General features: G+C 39.7%; 1 protein-coding gene across 1 annotated transcript in view; it reads left to right on the top strand.

The window, feature by feature from the left end:
• ODF2L (outer dense fiber of sperm tails 2 like) overlaps positions 1 to 5,539 on the top strand; it is a 58,177-nt gene extending 52,638 nt beyond the window's left edge. Inside the window, exon 21 of the mRNA XM_067726782.1 lies at positions 1,067 to 5,539. The gene's annotated coding sequence lies outside the window, so the exon portion shown is untranslated. The remainder of the gene's footprint in view (positions 1 to 1,066) is intronic.
• Positions 5,540 to 22,892: the final 17,353 nt, after the last annotated feature.

The raw sequence follows: 22,892 nt of genomic DNA, 5'->3' as shown, positions 1-22,892 counted from the left end.
AAAAATGCTGTGTTGGCCTTTCATGGTCTTTTCAGAATGCAGTTTGTTTTTCAGGTTGTCTATTTACGAAGTTAGTTTCTTCTAACATTTTGTTTTTCTGAAGGGAATATATTTAATCATCTTGCCCTATCACTTTTATTTTTATGTTATTTAAGAAAGAAAATTCTGAACCAAAAAGAACAATTATAGAAAAAGAACTTATGTCTGAGGACAGGGCTGTAGGGTAGCAGAAAAGATTTGGAAGCCCGGGGGTGGCAGGGGAAGCATAGAGCTGAAGTGTAGCTGGGCTTAGCATTTCATGCACAGATCAGAGCCTGAAATAAAGTCCTAAAATTAAGAGAAAAGTAGACTACATAGAATTAGTGTGTTTTTTTACTTCCTAGTGATGGAAAATCTATTTTTCCCAATGAATGCAAATAGAATACAGAGTCATTTCAGGAAAAGCTTGTATAGGGTTAATGCTTATCTAACATATCCACTCAAGAAATGATTAATAAGAACCTGTTACATGTAAGGCCCTGTGCTTTTTTTATGTCATAATGTAGCTCCTATAATTTTTTACCTCGTGATCTAAAGAAAATGCAGCATTCAAAATCTGAACTTAGGAAACATGCTAGAAACTTGTGACCTCCATCAGTACAGTTTTCCTGGCTTTTCTTGCCTTCATCTACTATAGAGGCTAGAATATCTAAAAACTCAGTGACCCAGCTTGCCTTACAGCTAGAAGTTGCGTGATGGGATTATGGCCAATGAGGTGTAAAGGGAAGGAAGGCTGCTGGTGCCACATGGTCTCTTTCTGCCAAAGGACTCTGGAAGTGCTGCTGTCATCACTAAGGGTGATAAAGCTAAAAGCCAGGAGCCTGGGTCCTTGAAGGTATCCTGGACCACCATACTAGCTACGGACTGCCTACTGTGGGACTTCTTGTGATGTGAAATAAAGAAACTCCTTCCTTGTTTAAATCACCATTGGCTGGGACTCCTATTACTCTTAGCTGCATGCATTACTAACTGACTCAAGGAAAAATTTAATTTGGCAATAAGCATGACAGTGGTCTTCATATTCCAGATTTGCGGTGGCCAGTCTCCAAGATGGCCCACAATGATCCCCGCCTCCTTCACACCCTTGTGCAGTCCCCTCCCACAGTCTGCCAGAGTCGCTGCTACAGCTCTGTGACACGGTAAAAATTACAAATTTAACAATAACTTTAAGATCATTTATATTTACTTTCTACGTATGTCACATTTTTCTTTTTACATATGACATGTTTTCTGGTCAATTATATATCCTTTTTTAAAATTGGAAAATAAAGAAAAATTTAAAAAATAATTTCTAAAATTCACTTATATAATACTATATGTCAGGCTCTCTTCTATGTTCTTCAACTTCATTAACCCACTTTTTTTCTTCAAATAACTTTTTGAGATATTATATCAACCACAACCACTTTGCATTTGGAGAAACCAGGCAGAGAGGTTAAAAATCCTGCCCAAGGCTACACACCTAGGAAGTGGCAGGGCTGGGATTTGAGTCTATAGATAGGCTGGTTCCAGCATTTGTGATCTTCTCGCCGCATAAAAATCACCTGTAATCCTGCTAACCAGATAAAACCGGCCTCCTCTCTGTAGATATGCTAAAACAGTTGTACTGTGTAAGTTGCTTACTTCTTTAGCATAATAGTTCCCTGGTGGTCCTCCAGTTAAGACACCGTGCTTCCACTGCAGGGGGTGCGGGTTTGATCCCTGGTCAGGGACGTTCCTACATGCTGTGAGTTGTGGCCAAAAAAAAAAAAGAAAAAACGGTCAGTTCCTGCTGGCATTCACAGTTCCTCAAGTATCATTGCTCCTCCAATTTTTCGGCACTTATGACACTGCTGAATGCCATCTGTATTCTGCTGGTGAAGCCAACTGTCAGTCATTGTCTGCTCAGGCAGTGAGGACCAGTAGAGGGAATACAGTGCAGAAGAGTGGTTGGAAAGATTGGAGGAGCAAAAAAAGGAAGCTGTTAAGTTTACCTAAAGAATAGTAACTGCTGGCAGCCACTGCCATGCCTAAGACGGGAGAAGCAGGAAGGAAGATGCTGCTGCCCAGACCCCAGCCACAGTCACATGCCTTGAGGCTGCTGGAACCCCACTGCAGCTGATGTACAGGGAGCAGGGAGTTGTGCAGCACTGGAAATGAAGCTAAGCAGCCTTTATAACATCCTACAACGCGAGGCATTTTATTCCGCTTGTGCAAGCCATCGGGGTTACGTTTCAATCATGATTACTGATAGGCTAACTTCAAAACAATGGCATCGAGAGCCCTTCTACGCTTCCTTGGTTATGTATTTAGGAAAGAACCTTTTTCTCAATTATCCCTTGACCTGGATGGAAATGAAATGTAGTTAAAATTAAAAATGAAATGAAACAAAACATCCTGCCGATGTTACAGGATTCTAGGAACCCTCCTGTTCAAACCCTGTTGCTTGTCAGGAGCTCAGGCTTACCTGCTGCTGCTGTGTGTGGGAGCTGCCTCCAGAAGCAGGGAAATCCTCCACATTTCCACTCTGCCAGGGAATATGGAAAAGACTGGCATATACAGACTTCTGGCTTCCTGCAGTGGCAGAGTTTTTCCGGAGGGGGTGGGAAGCATAGAAATGTGGAAATGTAACCACAAGCGAATGGCCAACAAGCAGACCAGTCTTTAAAACATATATCTTCCCTTAACACGTTTTTCACATGTGAATATTTTCACGTTGTTAAATAGTCTTCCACAATTAATGGCTGCATCATATTCTTGGTTAATTATTAATATTCTGGTTGTTAAGTTTATTTGCTGTGTTTCCTAGTGTTAATTTTCCCCATTTTCTTTGAAATTTTAGTTGAATGTTTATCTTATGTGGGTGTTTCATCCTCCTCCTCTCCAAGCTTCCATGTTTATCAGTTTTTTGGTTGCCTGCACCCTTTCTTCCCCCACCATCTGTAGCCCAGGATATGGTCTTAGTTGTAGCTTGAGCTCCTGTCCCTCGCTCCGTGACTGGAGATAATCAGAGATCTAGTCATTGAGCTGGAAAAGGATAAGACTGTCCTTGCCTCCAGCTTTAGGAAGGGGACCACGCTCTGTCACCCCACGCAAGTCCAACCGCTGGGCTGCCTGAGGCTTCGGCTCCTGCATATTGCTGCAGGTTCTCTCTTATCCTGCTTTTGAATGTGACTATGATTTTTCTTTACATAAAAAATCTATCATTGCTATGTTTACAGTAGAGGGAGGAATGTAAAGCACAAATGCATAGTGTCATAGCAATGATAAATCTGTCTTAATACATTTAGTTGACTTGCTTGGGTTTTCTAGGTAAATAATCATATGACTCAAGAATAACAAGAACTGGAGCCACCATTTAATCAGTACTTACTGCATGGCAGGTACACCCTGCAGGGCACTTTGTCTACATGTCAGGACTTGGAAGTGGGCAAAGAGAATTACTCGTGTCTTTCAGTGGAGTGCTAGGCATTGGCCAGGCGACCCTCAGGGCATTATCTGATTCCAGGAATATGTACCTTCAATTGACTAGATTATTTTACAGTTCCATAGGGGTAGCTGTTAAATTGTGAAAAACAAATAGCAATGCAAATAATTCCTGTTCATAACAAGGCAAATGCAGTTTGACTGGTAAACTATAAAGCTTTGTTAAGTCAGATTCTCACTTGAACAGGTCTTACCATCTTATTGGTTCCCTGAGTAACTGAAGAGTTGAATAAAATCTTTGATACATGTCCATTTTATATTTATATGAGTCATGATTTTACTCTTTTGAAAATTATGCTTTGCATACATAGTATCTTCTAATAGGCACAACCTGAGAGATGGGTATTATTCACATTTAATAGGTGAGAAAACTGAGACTCAGATCAAATGGCTTACCTGCTTAATGTCAAATTAACTAGTAAGTGGCCGAACTGGGATTTAAGTACCAAATTTTGCTGTCTTCAAGATCTATGCTCTTATATATTATTGCCTACCTTGGAAAAACTCCATCTGATCACAAATAAAATGATTTTTTTTCAAAAATATATTAACATCAACAAAACAGTAATATCTAAGTGTTTGCTCTATGCCATGCATCAAACTACATGTTTATGTGAATTAACTAATTTAATCAACAGATGAGAAAACTGAGCCTATAGAGGTTCAATAACTTGTTCATGGTTTTCCATGCTATTTCTGGTTTTTTCCCTTCTTTGTTCTAATGCAGCAGTACCCAGCATTAGCTGCACATTAGAATTATCTAGAGAGGTCTTAAAAAATCAGTTTATCAGAATTTCTTAAGAGGTTCTTAGGTGACTCTAATATGTAGAATCACTTTATAAATGAGCCCATTTAGCATCTTGCTTCCCTATCTAGCTGATACTTAAGAGAATTAGACAAACCTTTTTATTTTTCCTGAGACAGCTTAGAATGGGAATAATGGGGCTGAGATCTGTGCTGTCCTGAAGTCTGAGTGTCTAGAAGTGTCCAGGGCTTAAATAAAAGCATTTGAAGAATCGAACTCAGCTGAAGGTCAAATCATAATAGGACCTTAGCATATTGAGAAACCAGCTCAGTAGTAAGTAATGACTGTTACATTGACTCGCTAAATCAATAAAATCTGCCTTGTACTGCCAAACAGTAACACTTATAAAAGTCAATATTTGCTAAGGAAATGTTCTCTTTCTGTGATTTAGAATATTTGGATGGCCTAGTAATATTTTTTTAATAAACTTCCTTCCTCATCTCCTTGCCCACAGAGGCAGACAAGGCGGCTTAAAAGCCATTCACAATCTTTCGTTCTTGCTTTTTTTTACACAGTGGCTTGAAAGCTAGAATATTCACCTTTCCAACGATCTTTCCACTAGAGCTGACTGTATGACCCAATTCTAGCCAGTAAGATGTAAGTCGTTGGATGAAACTTGGAAACAGCATTTTTAAAGGAATAAACTAAGCTTCCTTGGTTCCGGAGGCAGATGAATAATGAGGTGGTACAGCAGCCATCTCAGGACCATGTGGGGAAAAGCCACCTGCCAAGAATGGTGGGGCAGGAGGAGGAGGACCGCCCCCGGGTTCTTTTTTTTTTTTTTTTCCGGTACGCGGGCCTCTCACCGCTGTGGCTGCTCCTGTTGCAGAGCACAGGCTCCGGACACGCAGGCTCAGCGGCCATGGCTCACGGGCCCAGCTGCTCCGCGGCATGTGGGATCTTCCCGGACCGGGGCACGAACCCGTGTCCCCTGCATCAGCAGGCGGACTGTCAACCACTGCACCACCAGGGAAGCCCCTGTCCCCTGGGTTCTTGATGCAATCAGGGAGTTCATGTACCAGCTCTCCACAGCCTTACATGAGACATTTTATTACATAAAAATTAGCCCCTTCATTATTCAACCACTTTTAGTTGTTTTTTGTTGTTATTGCTTGCTGCTGAAGAAGAAAAAAAAATAGGGGTCGGGGGGAAGGATGCTTACAAATCATTTGACTTTTTCTTCAGTTTTACTGAGATATACTTGACAAATAAAATTGTAAGGTATTTAAAGTGTGCATCATGAGGATTTAAAATGTATATACCTTGTGAAAAGATTCCTCCCATCTATTCTAGTTAATTCCTCCCATCCATCACCTCACATATTTATCTTTTTTTTTTTTTTGGTAAGAACATTTAAGTTCTACTCTCTTAGCAAATTTCAATTATACATTGCAGTGTTATCAACTATAATCACTGTGTTATACATTAGAGCCTCAGACCTTATTCATCTTACAGCTGAAAGTTTGAGAAAGTTTTCTTATATAATTGTTACAAGTCTACAATTTCAGCCTTTTCATAAGAGGAGAGACTTTACTTCTCAAATGTGAGTAAACTGTATATAAAACACGTTTTGATCGATGTAAGTAACTCATCCTTTTCTATATGGATTGTCATTATCTGGATTATTGATGGAGAGGAACACAACCATTACAGTTTTCTCAAAGGAGATGGGTAAGCTGTGGTCAGGTGTTTTTGAATGAACATGTCATTTCATCATACGAGCTTTATAGAACATGTTCACTGATGTCTTGCACCCATGGAATTTTATATCTGTCAGAATCCATGATCCCATTCAGTCTACGTGAAATATAGGTTGACAATATCAGTGATGCCAGAGGAGACTCTTCAGAGGATTGCACTCCACCCTCTACAGAAATGTTTCCTTGATAAAGGAGCTATGAAATTCCTTTGGCGTCATCTCATGGGGTGAGGTTTGCATATATGGTGAGCCATTTGTTATAAAGGTCCTTGATAGATCAATTCTCATGTATTATTTTTAATTCTTGAGCATATATTACTGCCATTTTAAGAGTTTAGGTATTACTAGGTCTCCGGAAAACAAGCACAAAGCATTACGTTGTACTGAACACCTCTTGGTCAGCAGGGAAGGGACGGGGAGCAGTGAGTCACATAAAGAGCTTGACTTGGGGGTGGGCAGGCAAGCCCAGGATGAGGGCCAAGAGAAGTAAGAGTCTCAGCCCTAACTGCAGTAAAGTTTGGACATGAGTGTTCAATAGGTGAGTTGGATACAGTGTTTGGGGAACCAACTTCACAGAGAGAACTGAAGAATGAGATAAGAACTCTCCAGCTTTCTTCCATTCCACCCATAAGCTCACGTGTGTCCAACTCATCCTTCCTTGCAGCACTTCCACCACACTGGAATCACTCTGCCTCACCCTGTCTGAACCTAATCCCCCCTCTGGGCCCTGAATCCCAGCCCTTTGGTGCATGCTCAGACCTTGCTCAGGACATCACCCCTCCTCTCTCCTCTGTCTTCACTTCATTCTCTACAGCATTTAAATGTATTTAGAGTTGGTCAATCCCACGCCTTGCCTCTCATCACCATCCTCTCTCCCCTTTCTAAAGCTAGTTTTCTTTATTCAGTTTTGAATATTTGCCTCCACTTGTGTACCTCCCATTCTCTCCTCAGCCAGCTAAGCCTGCCTTCTGCTACCACGGCTCGACTGCAACTGCTCAAGCCACTCTGGCCGCTCCAGCTGTCTCCTCATGAGGCTTGCCAGCCCGTGTTCCAGCCCCTGCTTCCCCTCAGGCTCATCTCCTGTGCTCTCCCCACTCGCTCCGGCTCATCCAGCCCACCAACCTCCTTTTTATAATTCAAACCCCACAAACCCTTGTCCATTTCCAGGCCTGGGTACTTGTTCTTCCCATAGCCCGAGAGTCTCTCCCCCAGCTCTCACATGGGTGGTTCATTCTCATCCCTCAGGTCTTGGCTCAGATATCCACTCTCAGAGAGACCTTTCCTGAACAACACATGGTGTGTGACCTTGGGAACATCACTTAACCTCTCTGTGGTTCAGTTTCTCGTCTATAAGTGAGGAAATAATTGTACCTCTCCCCTACGGCTGTTATAAGGATTAAATGAAATTATACACATAGTCTTTAGAACAAGCCTTGACCTATAGCAGTAATTTAGGATTAATTATAGATAGCTGCTTACTATCATGGGCAACATTTTTGTCATCTCCCTATTTTCTTCCTTTGTCGCAATTATGAGCTGTGATTGCTGTGTGTGGCATGGTAGGAGGCAAGGTCCAGAATGACAAGGGACTCATCTGCCTTGTTGGTGTTTTTACCCCTTACGTCTTGCTTGAGACTACAGCACGGTAGGGCACAATACGTTAGGCACTTCAACAGCTCTTTTACCTCGTGCTACATTTGTCATTGTTGACCATGCTTTTCTTTCTGAAACTCTCTCTCTCTCTTTTCTTTCACTTCTTTGTCTTTCTCTGCTCATACCTTTAAAATGCTAGGACAGGTCTGAGAGGGTCCAGGACAGAACAGGAGTATGGGAATGGGTGGATGAGATTTGGGTGACGTGCCACTGCCCCACACAGTGAGCTGGATTCACAGGAGCTCTGGTAAGAGGAGGGAAGGATGGGTGGAGCTGCTGATTATAACTGAAGAGGGAAACCTCAGACTGAGCCTACATGGGGTGAAGTTGGGAGCAAAGGGCTTGGGCTTCCTCTTAAAATTCTAGATTAATTCATCATGTATCAAGCACCCCCATGTGCCCAACTGAGTTAGGTGTCAGATTAAAAAATATATACATCAAATATATAGATGTGTAAATAAGCACTAGCAGTTTATTATGGGAAGTGCTATGCAGAGGTGTGCACAAGGTACAAACTGGCAGTGGGGGGGGGTGATCAGTTGTCTGGGGGTGCTGGGAGATTCAAAGAAGAGTAAAAATATGAAATAGGCCTTACATTTATCAGATAAAGCAGGGAAAGAAATCCCAAGTTGAGGTAATAGCACATGCAAAAGTATAGGAAGATTTCTCATCAATATTCAGTATGGTGGATAGAGCTGACATGAAGACCGGCCTTCCACTGTTCACCTCCCCAGCCAACCAGAAATATGTAGCATCCCTGTGATTGTTATAAAGTTGAAGCAACTTTTTGAGGAGAAAATTTTATATGGATTTTAGACTATATTTTGGAGTAAATCTCTAATCTATGGCTTGCTGTGGTAGATGGCTACTAGGCAATCTTAAGGCTTCTGAATATTAAATTCCAACTCATAACAGTTCCAGTTTTAGAAGAGAGAAAGGTTAGAGGGGTGAGTGGGAGGGTGGATGGGTAAATTGACTGGATTGGAGCATGGACAGGTGGGAGGATAGGAGATGGATGCCAAGGAATCCAATAGAGAATCAGAGTGGTGTTGCTTTATTTAAAGTTTTGGTTGGGTAATGTGACCTGGGAAAGCCATCCACATGTTTCTATACAAAATTTTGATTTTATTATAATAATAACAGTAGTTTTACTGAATATATACTATGCGTTATATACTGAATATATACTATGATATTATTCCAGGTTCTTTTTATATATTATCTTTACCCTGGAAGGAAAGTAAGAGGAACCTGAGACTTGGAGAAGTTAATTTACTTACTCAAGGTAATAAAGCAAGTAGATCTACTTAAATCTAAAGTAGATTTTTTTCATGTTTTCTTACCATATCAGGGGGACAATTTGTACTTCTTTCTTAGCAAAGACACAATTTACTTAGATTCCCCACTTTCATATCTAATCACTGCTCTGCTTCAACAATCCTCTCCAACTCTTGTGATATAAAAGGGCAGTGAAGAATGGCACAGCTATTCTAATAATGCTTCTCCCTTAGTATAACTGGTTTTTCTTCTAGCACAGAATGAACTTCTCCAATATGAAGTGCTTTCTTTTGTGCCTGAACAGTGGCCACTGCAGTCAGTTTATTCCTGGAATCTTCCTATTTCATGCCTTTCCAGAGAGAATACTACTACTGTACCCATTGTGGTTTCTGTTGTTTGCAACTGAACTCTCCTGGTTGGGCTAAGGGAATTATTGCCAGTTATTTGATGGTTTGTAAAATTATTGAAGGGCTATAGGAGGAAGCTCTAGGCTGAGTTTCTAGGAACAACTCCCAGTTTCCAAAATCACACAGCTTCTGCGTGGCCAGGAACTTCACAAGCTCTTGAAATTTGCAGGAAACTGATGACAGGAGAACCTTAATGCCTTTGCCCAAATCCGCAGGCACAAAATGAAAGCCTCCCACCTTTTCTCTCCGCTCAGGACCAGCTTCATGAACACAGAAACTGTGCAGCCAGTCGAGGTCCCACCCTTAGAAGGGCGCCACTTTTGTAGTTTAACACTTCGAGGTTTCCATCCTAAAATTCTTGATTTAAAATTTGTGTTCTGAGGAGAAGTCCTTTGGGACAGTGGATTATTCACAGGGAGCTTCGAGCCTCAGCTCCCTCCTCCTGCCACTTCCCTGTGACAGGTTCTCGGCCAGCTTGTCCCCTACGACCTAGCACCCCAGGGCTCTCCTTCCCTGCCACTGCCCAGTGACCATCGCCTCTCCGGCCCTGGGGTTGACCCGGCCCTGTGTGCGAGGAGGATTGGGATTGGTTCGCGTCAGGCGCATGCGCTCCTCGATCGCCGACAGGGCAGCGCCGCGCGGTCCGCTCTCCTACTCCTGGCGGGTAGCAGCGCGCGTTCTTAGTTGCAGGGAGAGGTTCTTACTTGCCTCTATTCAGGTGCCTAGTGCATCTGGGTGTGGAGATGGCAGTACTTTCAGAGTCATCCATCCTCCGTGGGTTGGGGTGCCAGCCCTTGGGAAAGAGAGATGTCTGACGGGACTTCTGGAAGCTTCGGTCAGTCCGGCAGCCGGTGGGAGAGGAAACCCAGCAGCCAGTGGGTCGCAAGTGCACGCCCAGTCGTGGGCAGGGACCCTGGGCCCGGTGAGTGTCTGCACGCGTATCTGAGTGTCCTTGCTTTCTGAGATCACACCACAAAATAGCAAACAAAAAGAGGGGCTTAAAAAAAAAAAGAAAGAAAAAAGAAACCACCTTGTTAAATTGTGGAAAAGACCACAAAAGGAGGGTAGAAGTTCCACCCCCTGTTTTCTGTACAGGGGCCTCGTGCTTTCATTTTATACTGGGCCCCACGAATTCTGTAGCTAGCCCGGTCTCCACTTAATTTAGTTTTAATCCAGGTCTTTGATAAATGCACCTGATTAGTGGAATCCAAATCACATCCTAAACTCATTTACACGGAGTCTGGAAAGTGTAGTTTTTAGCTTTCTAACCTGAGTAGGACATGAAAGTACTGCAGTACAGGAAGGAGGTTGGAATTCGTATTAAGACATGCTGCTCTATGTGCCACAATCACCTGCATCGTGAGTCTGGCAAGAGTGGAACCTGGTCTGTACACTAGGCTCCGTGGGGCAGGGGCTGGATTTGGTTCATTCACTCCTCTGTCCCCAGTTTAGAATACAGGGCCTGTCGCATGGTATGATCCCAGTATTTGTAGAACTGAATTGCTAATCACCATTTTTTGTATATTCTAGTTATTAACCTATACATCTAATGGTATATTCTTTCTTGCCATAGTTCATATTAACTGGAGATCTTCATTGCTAGTGACAAATTCATATTCAAATGCAGTAGGTTAGTAAAAAAAAAAATAGGCATATGGATTATACTTAGTGATTTATTTTCATGTACTGGGCATAGCTAATATGAACATGGTACCATATGTCTACTGTGCTTAGTGAATTAAATCACTTACTATGCCATTATGAAAACATTAATAATGTTTACCCAGCAACAGAAACCACCAATATGAAATTACATTCCTTCTAGTCTTCACCTTTCGAATTTCACAAACTGGAATTAATTTCAAAGGGAATGTGTCTGGCTGAAGTGTATTAAGAGTGGGCAAATCACAGAATATTCTATGGAAAAATTAGTTTGATTTAAAACAGGAATGCCCTGCACAGAATCAAAACGTTTCATATACTTCTCACCATCTGCAAAATGGAAAGTAAAAATATTTCCACAAAAGGTTTTAATTAAAAAGACTTTTGGCATGTGTGTGTATAAAAATGTCTCAATTACAAAGATTAAAGTTAAAGTTTATACCTGAGATTTAATTAGCAGTCTAAATTGTGTAGCTATGGATTGATGACAGTGAGGACAGTTGAGAATATGTTAGATGATCAGATCATCCAAAGCAATTCAGGAAGCAAAGCTACACCTTTCAGAACTTACCTGGCTATCCAGGAAGTGGTGTGGGGTGGAGGGCTTATTCCAAAACTTTGTTAAATAAAATAGGATAAAAGAGGTCTTTGGGATCTCCATCCTTAAATGTTCTTTTCAGGGGCTGCATGCTGGAAATCTGGCCTGACAGTCTGACAGGTTCTGAATTAGATCTAGTTAAAACTCAGAGCATATGAGTTACTTACTGGGAATCAATAAGGTAACTGTGTGAGTAACTGCTTGTGATTGCCTATAGGCACAGTCTGGCCTTTGAGCCAAAGAAGGGAATAATGGAATTCTGGTTCATTCAAGAAAGGTGGAGCAGAGAATGTTGATTTTTATAATCCAGGTAATCTTGTCTTTCACATCAATCTGACTGCAGGATTTATCCTAATCCATTGTGTCTCTAAATGAAATAGTTACACTGACAAAGTGTTACTGTGATAACACTATAAATTATGGCAACAATAAAAGTTATCCACCCAGATAATCCAGGGTAATCTCCCCCATCTCAAAATCCTTAATTATATTCACAGAGTCTGTTTTGGCCATGTAAGGCACTATTCATAGATTCCAGGGATTAGGACATGCTATTTTTTGGGGGAAGGGATATCATTCAGCCTAACATGCAAGTTGTCTGAAAATTTGCTAAAACTCAAATCTATTTACTTCCTACTATCTCTAAACAGAACATCAAAGGATGGAGATTCCAAAGACCTACTTTCGTTATGACTAGCAATCATAAACCTAGGTTTCTTTTATTTTAAAAGAGGGCTGTTTGGGGGAACATCTGACAACATAATTTCTGTTTTAACTGTCCAGACTAATAGATATAATCTTCAAAAATCCTGAGGGTCAGATTTGAATTAAATTTTATTGTGGTCATTTTGTATGTTATTGAACTTCCTAAATTATTATGTGCTTCTGCATGTTTTTGATCAGCCATGTGGAAGCTGTAAGACCTTGAATCTGGAATGATTCAATATTATTTAATTTTTATCACCTTAGGACTGATAGGTTACACCTTGAACTAGATTATGGCTGAATTAATACATTTTTTTCAATGAATTTACACCTAACATACCATTTAGCATATCCGGACTCTGAGCATAGTTATTGAATTATTATTGTTGTAGTTTGAAAGAAGTGGCAAGTGCCCTGTTTCGGGACCCAAACTTTAAATACAAGGGCTATCTCATCTTTTTTCCTTCTTGTGACATTCTGAATACTATGTACCTCACTAAACAATTTTGTTTGTCCTTTTTTTTTAAAATATTTTGGTGAATTAGAAAATGTAGCCTTCAGAAGCCCCTCATAATCTCTCTTGCACTGGAACTATTTTCTGCTGTTGTTTTCACTGTTAGTTATAACACCCGTGACTGTACTTGGGACTTGTAGTTCTAGTTCTTTTAGTTGCAAAGTGCCTGTGATATGCTTAGCACTTCTACTGAGCACAGAATCGATGCCAACCACAATGCCAAGGGGAAGGTGAATATAAAGAGGTCTAAGACTTGTTCTGCTTTCTCCAGACTGATTTCTGCACTGAGACCTGGACTTACTTTACCTTAATTTCCAGCATCTTTTTTACTTTCCAGCACAGAGTCAGCTCACAGTAAATGTCTGTGTTCTATTTTGTTTAAAAAAATTTTTAATTGAGATATAGTTGACATTATATTAGTTTCAAGTATACAACATAATGATTTGATATATGTATGTATTGCAAAATGATCACTATAATAAGTATAGTTAGCATCAGTCACTATACATAGCTACAAAAAATTTTTTTCTTGTGATGAAAACCTTTAAGATCTACTCCCTTAGCAACTTTCAGACATGCAACACAATATTATTAACTATAGTCACCACGCTGTACATTATATCCCCAGGACTTACTTGTTTTATAACTAGGAGTTTATACTTTTTGACCCCCTTCACCCAGTTTACCACCCCTCCTGTAAATGTCTGTTTAATGAAAAAAATTTGTTTAATAAGTAGTTGTTGAATGAATAAACAGTTTAGAGATTGAGCTACTTCTGAAATCAAATAACTGGGGTAAAATGCTTCTGTCTTCAGATCACTTCTAAGGGGTGTGATGGAGGTGTGAACAGGGTGTAACAGGACCCACCACTTCAACCAAGGAGAGTCAGAGAAGACTTTGTAGAAGAGCAGTCACATGAGTGAGGTCTGGGAGAAAATGAGTCCAATTTGTGGAATAACCACTTCTTTGAATTTACTTGTTTCGTTTCGCTACTTAGAAACTAGATGGGCTAGTTTTCACTTTGTCTCCATAATAGCACTCGAAGGAATGTTGGGTTTGTGTCTGCCCCAGCTCCTTCTGCTGGCACTGGAAGGAGCAGGAGGGAATGACTACTTGGGAAGAGACAGGGAGCAGAGTCAGCGTAGAGCACGGCCCTCCCAGGGAGAAAGGAGACTACAGAGATGAGGAGAAACGGGGTGAAATGTATGGGGAAACAAAGGAGGAACCTGTGGGCTGCTTCTTATTTAAGAATGTGTTTATAAAAAGTCATTGTATTTGAGAATCTGTTCTTTGTGAATATATGGTCCATGCATGTATCCTTTGTATTTTGACCACATCTTGCCTCTCTCTGGGAGGCAATGAATACTGACCCTCCTCTTCATCTTGCCCCTAGTAGAAGTCCCCTTTCTCTGTCCCAGCTCTTTCCAGCTGCAGCAGCAGGAATCTGGGTAGAGACAAATTAAACATTCCTTAAAATGCTGTTATGAAAACTGGTGAACTAAAAGTTTACATAAATTTTTAAAAGCTATTAAAACTATCCCATCCAATGTGAATTGTTGTAAACTTTATAAATAGTTCAAAGGAACAAGAATATTCGGCAAATCGGCCTTGTGGAAGGTTGGCTTTTTGCGGTTGACTTTTGGCAAATTGACCTAGAAACAGTTTTGAAGAATTAACACACATTCACCTAGCAAAAATGGGAAAGGGCATTCCAAGTACAGAGGCAAGATCAGAAGAAATAAGTTTGGCAGGAACAGGTATGTTCATTTATTCACCAAATATTTTAGAGCACAAAACCTGCCCTTGTGAAGTGAACAGTCGCACCCTCATGAAGCTTATGTTGTCTCTTTTACATAAATGTCTGCCAAATTATTGGTTTTAACTCCTTCCTTCCCTCTCTCCCCACCCTCTCCAGAGAGAAACATTTTAGATATTGGATATAAGTTGTGATAGTTAGGGGAACAGTAGAGATAGAACGTAGAATGAATGTAATTGAAGTGAAACAAACTAAGCTTTTGTCTGAAGAAGCTAGACGAGATCCCAGAAATTGAACAAAATTGCAATAGAAGGATAAAAAGCATAAATTGAATAAGAAAGCAGTAAAGCAAAAAAAAATTAGTAAGTAATATCAAGAGCCAGTTTTTTATAAAAGTCCATTAAAATGATGTGTTTGGCAAGTTCTGACCAAGAAAAAAAAGTTAAAAAACACAAATGCAAATAAATGTTTTGAATGATGAAGGGTATATAACCATAGATAGAGATTAAAAATGTAATGAAAATGACGATGTACAACTTTGTCATTAAAAAAAAAAATTAGATAGAATGGATTGTTTAAGCTAACCAACATTTCAGCACTCTAACCCAAATTTAAAGCATCTTCTTAATTTAAAATTTTTTCTCTTTACTCATTTTCAGTTATTGGTGAAGGGGTAACAAATAAGTTTCTGTAATACTTTCGAGCCAACAAAATCCAGTGGCCATAACAAATTGGTCAGAGTAGGCACAACAGGAGAGGAAGTAGTTATTGTCTAGTTCTAATTCAATCATTTCCCTTTATTGTTAGCATTGTTTGCTACAGATGGAAAAGGAATCCTGCATTGGTTAGAATCAAAAGACACAGTTCCAAAATGACATAATGTAAGAAAAATAAGTGAATTAGAATAGCTAACCTTTGACTAAAAAGGTTTGATTAATGACATAATTTTTTTTAAAAACGCATGATCTTGAAGCTATAAAACAATGGTCAAAAAGGAGAGTGGGAACATCTGAGTAAGATGGAGTAATAGGGACTATATTCTCCTTCTTACCAGAAACAACCAACCCCCCCAAAAAAAAGAAAATATAGGGAACAGTGGTTTTTAAGACACTGGGCATCAGGCAGCAAAGGATAGTGATCCCTGAGAGACAGGAAACAAGAACAAGATGAGCCCTATAATTACCCTGCTTACCATTTGAGAGAGTTTTCAGGCCGCAGTACTGGGAGGGGGAGCTCAGGAGAGTACAATGGACTCTGTGAGTTGAGGAGATAAAGCTGAAAGTCCAGGGGACTGAGGTGGCTAGTGTTCACAGGGCAGAGTACTGTACAGGAGAGAGCTGCACAGAGAGGACTGAAGAGATCTGTAAAGGGTCCCCTCAAGTATTCAGCTGAGTAAAGATTAGCCGTTGCCTGTGAGCAGACCAGCTGGGGCTGGAGAAAGAAACATCTAAACGTATTAGAGGTAGCAGTGCCTGGTGTTCACACAGGGCAAAAAATAGTTACCCCTCCCACCAGCCAGACTAGAAAACCCCAGGATTCACAGCACACTGGGTCCAGTACACAGAAAGATCTTGCCTCAGTAGTGGGGAATAAGCTCTAGAGTAATCATTGCTCTGGGCCAGTCTAGCAAGATGTAAAAAGGATAAAACTATTTCCAGGTAATTTAACTGCATCCCAGAACAAAGCTCTAGAAGATTTAAAGGAACACAAAAATATATACTACGCAACAAGATAAAATTTACAATATCTGCTAGTTAATAAAAACTTACCATGCAAAGAAGCAGGAAAATATGAACCGTAGTGGGAAAACAAATCAATTAATTGAAACTGACTCTAAAGGTTTAATGCAGTCTCAGTCCTAATCCCAGCAGGCTCTTTTGTAGAAATTGATAAACCAATTCTAAAATTCGTATTGAAATTTAAAAGACCTAGAATAGCCAAAACAACTTAGAAAAAGAACAAAGTTGGAGGACCAACATTACTTGATTTAAAGGTTAATATAATGTTGTAGTAATCAAGACAGTGTAGCACTAGTGTAAAGATAGAGAAATAGATCAGTGGAACAAAATAGAGTCCAGAAGCAGACCCACAATTTTATGGACAACTGATTTGCAGTTTTTTGAACAAATGGTGAGGGGGAAAAAAGGAACCTCAATCCATATCTTACACCATTTGCAAAATTTCACTCAGAATGGATCATAGACCTAAATGAAAAACCTAAAGCTATAGAACTTCTAGAAGAAAACATAAGAGAGAAGATTTTTGCTGCCTTGGATTAAGCAAAGATTTCTTAGATACATCACTGAAAGCAAGATCTATAAAAGAAAAAAATACATGTACATAGATATATTTGATTCCTTCTCGCTGTGTCCTCATGTGGTTTTTTCTCTGTGCATGCCCATCCCTGTGTGTCTCTCTGTGGACAGCAGCCAGACTGGATTAGGACCCACCCTAATGGCCTCATTTTAATTTAATCACCTCTTAAAAGTCTTTCTCCAAATATAATGTCCTATTCTGAGGTAATGGGGCTTAGGACTTCAACTTATGAATTTTAGGGGAATACAATTCAGCCCATAACACCGTACAAACACTTGTATATAAAAGTGTAGCAGCTTTATTAGTAACAGCTTAAGAACTAAAAACAACCCAGATGTCTATAAGCAGATGAATACACTGTGGTATAGCTATATTATATACTACTACTCAGCAGTAAAAAGAAATGAATAGCTGATGTATGCTACAGCATGGATGAATCTCACAATAATTATGCTGAGTGAAAAAAATGACCAAAAAAAGAATACATGTTGTATGATTACATTTATTTAAAATTCTAGAAAATGCAAACTAATCTATAGTGGCATTAGGAGATCAATGGTTTCCTGAGGATCTGGGTTTTAGGATACAAGGGAATGGAGGAAACTTTTGGGGGTGATAGACATGTTCATTATCTTGATCGTGATGATGGTTTCATGGGTGTGTACATATATCAAAACTTACAAAGGTGTACACTTTAAACATATGTAGTTTATTGTATGTCAATTATACCTCAACAAAACTGTTTAAAAAAGAATATTGTAACTAACAGCATAGTATAACCACTTTCTTTTGGAGGTCAGATTTCTACAGTTCTCAAGTCTCTGGTACATAGATTATGCACCCAGAAAGTTTTTGAAAAACGTGCTGGAATGGCTTTGACAAGCCAGCACTCTAGCTTACCAGAGTAAGTAAATTCCTTCCTTCCTAGATGAACTTAGAAACCGTCATTCAGAGCCTGCTTGATTTTACTTAACACACTTCAATTAAGCTTGATAAGCTATAAAAAAATATTTGAAAAGAGGAGGTGGCATCCACATATTTGATGGAGTATCGGTGAAAAGTGATTGCCAGTACAACAGGAAGAGAAAAGAACTTTGAAAAGTACTTAGAATTTCACTCTGCAAACACTGACTGGTGATGAGTATTCATTGAGATAACTGAAGACAGTATCTTTTGTTAATAAGACAGGTAAGAATATAGTAGACTGTAGAAAAATTTCTTACAAAAATGAGATGAAAAATGTTTTAAATACACAAGAGGTAATATTCAGTTATGTGAAAAATCTGTGAAAGTAGATACCTTGCTGACTCGCAACAAAGTGCCTTTGAGGAAAGTCATAAAAATTACAGAAAACACTGGACTTAAACTAAGTCAAACATTAGAAAGAGCAAAAGAATATCCCACCATTAAAAGTAAAATAGACAGGTCCACTCCAGTCTTTTTCCTTTACAAACATTCATGTTTCTTTGTTTTCCTGAAGTGCTCAGGGTGTTTAAATTGACAGAGAGGAAAGAACAAGTCTTAATGTTTATGGCTCCAAGATCTGGTTTCCAGTCAATTCACATATAGTTCAGAATGTTAATAATTGAAAGTTGATCTATTTTGACTCTTTGCCAACTTTATGACTTAAACATATTCTTTGACCATAAATCTTGTCCTTTCAGGGACAGTTCTGGAATTAGGCTCAGAATTGTGACAGGATGACTCTTCCTTACTGAAAATTACGTTCCACTGTTTAAAGCATTTTATTATGCTAAACCTGAAAAATTTTTATGAAAATTTTTGAAAAATTTTTATGAAAAATTTTGAAAGATCATGTTTCTAGGAATCCCTAAAGAAGAAATGGACCGTTCAGTGATAACACTGAGAGCAACGGAAAGCACACTGCAGCAGACGGAAACAAAAGCTTCTTTACAAGACACTTTGATTCCAGAAAGGAAAGAGAGCTAAGAAGATCAGTACGTTACAGTCAAAGCCCACCCTGGCATGGCCTAGAGAGGACAGGACTCAGTTGAGCTCTATGGGCAGCTCCCATGCTCATCTCTCACAGTCCAACAAGTCAGCATAGAATCCAACGAAATGGGTGATACGTTGGGGTGCTCTGTATAGCGCGCAGGGAATAATGAGATTTCCTCTGGAATAAGCCTGGAGTGAGTTGGACGTTTCTTCTGTCTGCATTGCTCTTGACAGTGTATAATCCAAGATAGTTTCCTTGGCATTCCAAAAAGCTACCTAATAGACTGCAATAAATCCCTTTCTTCTTAAAGTAGCTAGAGTGGATTTTGTTATTTAAAACATCCTGCAACTAAGAACCACGCCCGTAATTGTTGCCATTTTAAGGAATAAGCTAGCCACTGTAAGAAAAGTGACTCCAAGTACAGTGGTTTAAATGGTTTAGAAGCTTCCTTTCTCTTCGTATCACAACTCAAGATGGGTCATTGGGTTGTGCTCTACAAAGACATCAGAGGACCCAGGCTGGTGGGGCAACTCGGCTATCTGCTGCATTTGGCTTTTCTCTCTGGTGCTAAGGTGTTTGCTCCAATTGTCTTCAGCTGCACTGCTCTGTATGCACATTCCAGGCTATGGGAAGGAAAAAGAGAAAACTTGGAGGGACAACAGCTTTATTTTGAAGGACATGAAGCAGAAGTTGTTGCTAAAACCAAGTAGCTAAAACCAAGACTCAAAGCCTCTTGAAGATTCAAGGGAAGATGGAAATTGTAATGTCCAGCTGGCGTGGTCATTAGCCTGGCCAAAACTCGCAGGGTGTGGGGAGTTCTCTTAGTAAAAGAAGAAGGGGAGACTGGATATGGGGAAAATTCCAAAACTTTATTCAAGAGCACATCATCACGCTTTTGAAATCTCAGAGATCCCCTGCAGATAGGCTCTTGCTCTAATCCTTTCTCCCAAAGCAAGGATACATGCAAGAAGCAGCACAGCAGTGGAAATGTCAGAGAACATTTTTCTCAGCCCCTCTAAATGGCAGTGTAACAGTGAAATATGTCCTTGGTTATTGTGATTCTGAATAAAGCAGAAATAAAACACCTAGGTTTTAAAACATACCAACTCCTTCACTGAATGTAATGAGTACCTGTTATATGTCCACACTGTAAGATACAGACATAAACCAGACAACCTGGGCTGTTGCCCTTGTGATGCTTACATTCTAGGATGGAGGACGTACACTAAAAAGTTTATTATGAATTGATTATTTAATTATGATAAATGCTTCAAGGAAATAAAGGGGGGACATAAGTGTGTATATAAATACAGGAAGTTGACCTAGGCTGCAGAGATCAGGAATGCATTTTCTTCTTAAAGTGATATTTATCTACAAAAAATTATGGACAGATTTACTAGTAAAATACATTTATCTCTGCAAGTTGGAAAATTGTCTACAGACCATCCTATTTCACTCTTTGGTTATAATTAGATTTTAAAATATGTATTAAAATTTTAAATATGCATTTTTTTATTGGAGTATAATTGCTTTACAATGTGTTAGTTTCGGCCATAGAACAAAGTGACTCAGCTATATGCATACCTATATCTCCTCCCTCTTGAGCCTCCCTCCTACCTCTACCCCCCCTCACCCCACCCAGGTCATCATAGAGCACCAGGCTGAGCTCCCTGTGCTTTACAGTAGCTTCTCACTAGCTATCTGTTTTACACATGATAGTGCATATGTGTCAGTGTTTGTCCCACCCTCCCCTTTCCCCCACTGTGTCCACAAGTCCGTTCTCTAGTCTCTGTCTCTTTTCCTGCCTTGCAAATAGGTTCATCAGTACCATTTTTCTAGATTCCATGTATACGTCTTAATATACAATATATGTTTTTGTCTTTCTGACTGACTTCACTCTGTATGACAGACTCTGGGTTCATCTACATGACTACAAATGACCTAATTTCATTTCTTTTATGGCTGAGTAATATTCCATTGTATGTATGTACCACATCTTCTTTATCCATTCATCTATCTATGGACATTTAGGTTGCTTCCATGTCCTGGCTATTGTAAATAGTGCTGCAGTGAACACTGGGGTACATGTATCTTTTCGAATTATGGTGTTCTCAGGGCATATGCCCAGTAGTGGGATTGCTGGGTCATATGGTAGTTCTATTTTTAGTTTTCTAAGGAACCTCCATACTGTTCTGGATAGTGGCTATATCAATTTACATTCCCACCAACCGTGCAAGAGGGTTCCCTTTTCTCCACACCCTCTCCAGCATTTATTGTTTGTAGATTTTTTGATGATGGCCGTTCTGACTGGTGTGAGGTGATACCTCATTGTAGATTTTTGTTGTTTTTTTTTTGCGGTACGTGGACCTCTCACTGTTGTGGCCTCTCCCGTTGCGGAGCACAGGCTCCGGACGTGCAGGCTCAGCGGCCATGGCTCACGGGCCCAGCTGCTCCGCGGCATGTGGGGTCTTCCCGGACCGGGGCACAAACCCGTGTCGCCTGCATCGGCAGGCAGACTCTCAACCACTGCGCCACCAGGGGAGCCCCTCATTGTAGTTTTGATTTGCATTTCTCTAATGATTAGTGATGTTGAGCATCTTTTCATGTGTTTGTTGGCAATCTGTATATCTTTTTTGGAGAAATGTCTATTTAGGTCTTCTGCCCATTTTTGTATTGGGTTGTTTGCTTTGTTGATATTGAGACAACCACTTCAATCACTTCAATTCTCTTTGTATAGTATCATGTCATCTGCAAACAGTGACAATTTTCCTACTTCTTTTCAGATTTGGATTCCTTTTATTTCTTTTTGTTCTCTGATTGCTGTGGCTAAAACTTCCAAACCATGTTGAATAACATTGGTGAGAGTGGGCAGCCTTGTCTTGTTGCTGATCTTAGTGGAAATGGTTACAGTTTTTCACCATTGAGAACAATGTTGGCTGTGGGTTTGTCATATCTGGTCTTTATTATGTTCAGGTAAGTTCCCTCTATGCCTACTTTCTGGAGGGTTTTTATCATAAATGGGTGTTGAATTTTGTCAAAAGCTTTTTCTGCATCTATTGAGATGATCATATGGTTTTTATCCTTCAATTTGTTAATATGGTGTATCACATTGATTGATTTGTCTATACTGAAGAATCCTTGCATTGCTGGAATAAACCCCACTTGATCATGGTGTATGATCCTTTTAATGTGCTGTTGGATTCTGTTTGCTAGTATTTTGTTCAGGATTTTTGCATCTTTGTTCTTCGGTGATATTGGCCTGCAGTTTTCTTTTTTTGTGACATCTTCGTCTAGCTTTGGTATCAGGGTGATGGTAGCCTCGTAGAATGAGTTTGGGAGTGTTCCTCCCTCTGCTATATTTTGGAAGAGTTTGAGAAGGATAGGTGTTAGCTCTTCTCTAAATTTTTGATAGAATTCGCCTGTGAGTCCATCTGGTACTGGGCTTTTGTTTGTTGAAAGATTTTTAATCACAGTCTCAATTTCAGTGCTTGTGATTAGTCTGTTTATATTTTCTATTTCTTCCTGATTCAGTCTTGGCAGGTTGTGCAGTTCTAAGAATTTGTCCATTTCTTCCAGGTTGTCCATTTTATTGGTATATAGTTGCTTGTAGTAATCTCTCATGATCCTTTGTATTTCTGTAGTGTTAGTTGTTACTTCTCCTTTTTCATATCTTATTCTATGGATTTGAGTCTTCTCCCTTTTTTTCCTTGATGAGTCTGGCTAATGGTTTATCAGTTTTGTTTATCTTCTCAAAGAACCAGCTTTTAGTTTTATTGATCTTTGCTATTGTTTCCTTCATTTCTTTTTCAGTTATTTCTGAACTGATCTTTATGATTTCTTTCCTTCTGCTAATTTTGGTTTTTTTTTGTTCTTCTTTGTCTAATTTAGGTGTAAGTTTAGGTTGTTTATTTGAGATGTTTCTTGTTTCTTGAGGTAGGATTGTACGCTGTCCTCTTAGAACTGCTTTTGCTGTGTCCCATAGATTTTGGCTTGTCGTGTTTTCGTTGTCATTTGTTTCTAGGTATTTTGTTGTTTCCT

Source organism: Pseudorca crassidens, chromosome 2 (genome assembly GCF_039906515.1).
Source record: "Pseudorca crassidens isolate mPseCra1 chromosome 2, mPseCra1.hap1, whole genome shotgun sequence".
In the NCBI taxonomy this organism is placed as follows: domain Eukaryota; kingdom Metazoa; phylum Chordata; class Mammalia; order Artiodactyla; family Delphinidae; genus Pseudorca; species Pseudorca crassidens.
Note: the sequence above shows the minus strand (reverse complement) of the source record. Positions and strands in the feature narration are given on the sequence as shown.